General features: G+C 36.7%; 1 protein-coding gene across 6 annotated transcripts in view; it reads left to right on the top strand.

The window, feature by feature from the left end:
- LOC105488645 (Rap guanine nucleotide exchange factor 2) overlaps positions 1-5,496 on the top strand; it is a 259,652-nt gene that overhangs the window by 70,078 nt on the left and 184,078 nt on the right. The gene's annotated exons all lie outside the window — the stretch shown is intronic.

The raw sequence follows: 5,496 nt of genomic DNA, 5'->3' as shown, positions 1-5,496 counted from the left end.
CAGCCGTTCTTACAGGTGTGAGGTTTTATCATTGTGGTTTTAATTTGCATTTCTCAGATGATTAGTGATCTTGAATGTGTTTACATATACCTGTTGGCCATTTGCAGTCTTTCAAGAAATGTCTATTCAGGTCCTTTTCCTATTTTTTAATTGGGTTACTTGTGTTTTTTTTTTTTTTTGCTGTTGAGTTGTTTTTCTTACATATTTTGAATATTAACCCCCTATCAGATGTATGGTTTGCACATACAGTCGGCCCTCCATATACTTAGGTTGTACCTGCAGATTCAACGAACCATGGATTGAAGATATTTTTTAAAAAACCAATAAACAATACAACAATAAAAACTAATACAATAAAAAGACAATACAGTATAACAACAACTATTCACATAGTATTTACATGGCATTAGATATGATAAGTAATCTAGAGATGATTTAAAGTATATGGAAGGATGTGCATAGGCTACATGCAAACCCTATGCCATTTTATATACGGAAAATCCTCGGGGACGGGTTCTGAAAGCAACCCCTCATGGATACTGAGGGTCAACTTTATTTTCTCCCACTCTGTAGGTTGTCTCTTTAGTCCAGCTGTTTTCTTGGCTATGCAGAAACTTTTTAGTTTGATATGATCCCATTCACCTATTTTTGATTTTGTTGCCTGTACTTTTGGTGTCATTTCCAGAACATTATTGCCCAGACCAATGTCATGGAACTTTTCAGATGTTTTCTATTAGTTTTACAGTTCCAGGTCTTACGTTTAAGTCTTTATTTTGAGTTTATTTTGTGTATGGTGTGAACAAGGGTCTAATTTTATTCTTTTGCATGTAGATACCCAGTTTTCTCAACACCATTTATTGAAGAGACTGTTCTTTCCCACATTGTGCTCTTGCTACCTTTGTTGAGAATCAGTTGACTATAAATGGTGGATTTATTTCTGATCTCTCTGTTCTGTTCCCTTGTCTACTTCTTAAGCTGTCTACTAGTAGAGTGTTGCATCATTGTATTTGACTTTAAGACCAGAAATTATCTAAGTAAGAAACAGAAAAGAAAAACTAAAATGCTATTTTGAGTATATTGTAGGAAATCTCTGCAGCCTGACATATTTTGGCAGAAGCCAGAGAGTGACTGATAACCTCCTTCACCCTGGGGCACCCTCTCCCTTAGATTTTCATAATTACCTTTCAATTGAACAGCAGTAATGTTCCACATGCCAGTGCTCACAAAAGAAAGTGTCAAGGCCCTGATGATTCACTTCGCAAGTCTTAGGTACTGTTATTATTCCTATTTTACAGGTGGAGAGACTGAGCCACAGAGAGGTTGAGTGACTTGTTCAGGGATGTTAAGCTGGTAAATGGCAGTCAGATATTGAACTCAGTCAGTGTTGCTCAGGTGACTCATCTAAGCCTAGTGGCCTGGTAAGCTTGCAGGGGAATTGCCTGGAAAGGTGCACTCTGATTGCCTGTTCTGTCCACAACATCTTCCTACATCACTTTGCAAATTTTTCATTCTATACCAAGGCCCAGAGTTCCACTAGTAGTTTTAGAGAGATAATGTAAAAGGAGTGTCTCTTAAATTTTTTTTTTTTTTTTTTTAAATCTTTCATGGGAGAGGGTCAAAACACCTCGAATACTTTTTTTTCTGGAAAGTTTTCCTGGAGAATAAGAGCTGGAAGTAAAAGGTAAATAATTCTGCAACTTTGCAGTCACCTCACTCAGTTAAGATTGCTTAGGTACGTGTCAGAGACAAGTGTCCCAAGTTTTTGGATTTTCATCAAGCCAAGACCATTGCCCTTCATACTACCGTTCAAGAGTTAGAGCACCAAAATAAGGTAGGCAACTTAAAACATTTCTTCTATTGAGGATATTAGATAAAACAGTGAACTACTAACTAGTAGCAATATAATTTCAAGTAATGACTTTATAAGAGAAAAAAAAAAAAGGGAAGGTTACAATCCCATAATAAAGGGGAATTCTTTAAATGGAATACATTAAGCTTATCAAGGATCTCAACTTGTCCTTACTCTCTTATTTTGCCACACACTAGTGAGAATTCTCCAGTGGACCTACATTTGGAACCTTTTCACTAGACTTCTTTGAAATATTTTACCAAGAAAATATTTTATAGCTTCCTTTTCCTTTTTCCTGTATGGGTCCTGTAGTTCTCAGATGCAGTAGCTGATAGACAAACCCAACCACCTTTTATAACACTGGCTCTGAGGCAACACACATTTTAAGTTATGCACAAGTATTTTGGGAAATGTGAAGTTGGGAACCGTTTTCCTACCTTCCCTATTCATCTTCCGTTCTGATTGTGATGGCTGCTCTGCAGTAATTGACTTCATAGGATGTTCATTCTCACCACCCCAAGGCCTCTTTGCTTCCTTCTGATTTCTGGAGAATCTTGGTAATGATGATGGGAGGGCTTTAGATGTTGGGGATGGGATGTCAGAGTATTGATGTTATGAAGGTAAAGGTCTGTTTATGAATGTGATGGAGTCTATCATATAAATCAAATGTACACATGTACAATTTAAACTGTAATGCATGCATGCTACTTCCTCTTTAAGTGGGGGAGGTAAAGCAGTTAGTAGTAGGATAAGTAAAGTGAGATTCTTAGCTTCAAGGGAGAATTCAAAACATGTATTGAAAGGTGAGATACTTCAGAAACTATAATTAACTTGCTGTCCCTTCTAGTGGAGCACTTGATTAGAAAATACATATTTTTAAGTCTCTGGTTCTTCTTTGAAATTCAGTAATGCACATTTTCTGTAACTGCCCTCCTCTGCACCCTTTCGCTAAATGTTTATCTGATTGGATAAACTATTCCTCTTCTCTGCTCCTTCACCTTTTATGGATAGGTCTAAAAGAGATCAATTTTGAACAGACCTAAGATTTCTTTCGCATTTTAACTCATTTCTGACCAGTAAACGTGGAAGGCTTTAATTACATATGTGGAATATTCTCATTTGCTTCTCCTGTCCTCTTGAGAAATAAAAAATTTGAGAATAAGTAGTACTATTGGTGGTTGACTCCTTGGTAAAACATTCAAGATGGGAAAAACAGATGTCAAATTATTTTTGTCTTTTGTCCTAGAAAAATGGCTGCAATGAAATTTTCTATATTTAAAACCTGCTTCCATTCACAGAGTACTTCCTTTTTGCTAAGAGGCAATAAAGAACTGGTGTCCTCAGTGACCTATTCTGCTTTGCTTTTATTAAGACTGTCTAAATTCTACCACTGTAGGACTGTTGAGATTTGTACAGTGAATGTTCAAAATGAGTGCTGTTGATAGTGCCTCTGGAATTAGGTTGGTATTAGAAACTTGAGGTTTCCTGAGGGTGATTTGTGCAGACTCTACGGCCCCTTGTTGCAGAGATAGGAGTTCAGTGGAGTGATGTATAGCAGCCCCTGTCTGTCCACCCCCAGCTCAGCAAGATTTCTAGGAGCCAGACTGTATTTGGGAAATGAATTGAACACCAAGCTGAAGGTTTTAACTCTATTGTTAGAGGAGAATTTGGGGGGAAGGTGTTGGTTGATGTTATTTTTTAATTGAAATCGAAGATAGTTCAGGAATCATTTTATTAGAGAGTGTATGTCCGTGCCTCTGTTCTCTATGTGTATATGCAGCTGCTTTACGTTTTTGGTTGTTTTACTTAAATGTTAAATGTAATCATTCGCAGCCTGCTAACTTTTGATGGAGAAAACCAGTGCAAGTATAGTATGTTAATCTATACATGTAAATTAAAATTTGACTACAAATATTGCCATCTGAGAGTCTATTAAAATAAGATACTTTTAAAACGAAGATATCTTTTGTTAAATGTATTTTTGCTGCCTGAGAGATGGGAATTCTGGGAAGCTGTAGGCTTGGTGGTGTAATACATTGTTCTGAAGGAGAAATATTTATACTGACTCTTGAAAACAGGAATTGTGGACTGATCTTGGGCACTTTCTATTTTCTTATTTGTTAACAAAATTGAGTTTTTGGTGAAAACTAAATTGTTGCTTCTTCTAATGAAAAATTGTAACTTCACAAATGAAACTTGCTTACAGGATCATTTTCTCCTGGGACATGACAATGAACATGGTGCTTAGCATGCATTTTAGTTTGCTAAACAAAACACCCATTTAGTAATCATAAAAACTGCCTTGTGACTTCTGTTGTGACTGTATCATTTAACCCTTGTGTTTTCTTCAATGAGAGATCAACTCTTTGAGAATGCAGACTATAGATGATACTTCATCTGTCCCTTCAAATTTATGAAGTACTTTGTACCTTTCAACTCTTGTCCCTTGACACTTGACTGCTCTTGGGTTCCCTGACACCAACTTGAATTAGAAGACGAATGGGATAAGAGAGTGTTTTGTTGTAATTTGCAAGTCTGTTTTGTAATTTTTATGGCTAATCAATGAGATAATTACTAATCACCTTTGTCTCAAGTTTAGGAATTGTTCAAAAACTCAGTTTAAAAAAATGCCTTTTTCAGTGGAAAACACTTGAGGAAATTTTATGTTTGATTGATTTATCTTTTCCTCTAGAAAAGAAACCTGAGGAAGTTTTAGACAAACGGAACAACTTGAGTCTTTATAATTTACTTCTAGAATTCTTCATACATGTGTCTTTTTTTTTTTTTTTTTTTTTTTTTGGAGATGGGGTCTTGCTCTGTTGCCCAGACTGGAGTGCATTGGCACAATGATGGCACACTGTAGCCTTAACTTCCCGGGCTCAAGTGATTCATCTACCTCAGCTTCTCCAGTAGCTGGGACCACAGGTGCGCATCACCACGCCTGGCTAATTTTGTTTTCTTTTTTCTCTATAGAGATGGGGTCTCACTGTGTTTCCCAGGCTGGTTTCAAACTTGGACTCAAGCCATTTGTGGGACTACGTGTATGGCTGCACTCAGGCATACATGTGTCTTATAAAGTTTAAGCCATATGTGTGTTACAATGTTTAAGAATCTGAGGCTGGAGAAATATACAAGGGCCTTATCAGCAATGACCGGTAATGTCATTATCAGGTTTTCCTGGGCTTTGACGTGAATTTGAATTGAAATCACAGTCCTTGGAGATTGTTTTTCTTTCGAGTGTAAATTAGTAGGGTCAGAAACAGTATTTTGCCTTCATATGATTTAGGGTTAAAGTAATTATTGTAACTCTAAAATAATATATATATATATATTTTGAAAACCATACACTCTGCTATGGATTATTTTTTCTTACTTTGTTCAAAAGCATGTGATGATGTAATCTGGGGTATGAGTGACTCGGATGCACAAAGCACCTCAGCAGGCTGGTGGTCGGACATTTTTGTTTTATTTGCCCTGGTGCTTTACAAAGATGTGGGGAGGCTATTTGAAAATAAACATTTCCCTGCTAAGGATGATAGAAGTTAAACAGTTTTAATAGGAGTGCTGATGGACTTGTTCCCCACTTCCTGCCCCTTGTCTTTAGGGACACAAAGAGAAAGGAATCATCATATTTTTTGAGATCATCT

Source organism: Macaca nemestrina, chromosome 3, assembly GCF_043159975.1.
Source record: "Macaca nemestrina isolate mMacNem1 chromosome 3, mMacNem.hap1, whole genome shotgun sequence".
Lineage (NCBI taxonomy): Eukaryota > Metazoa > Chordata > Mammalia > Primates > Cercopithecidae > Macaca > Macaca nemestrina.
The sequence above is the reverse complement of the archived record's forward strand: the minus strand, read 5'-3'. Positions and strand labels throughout refer to the sequence as shown.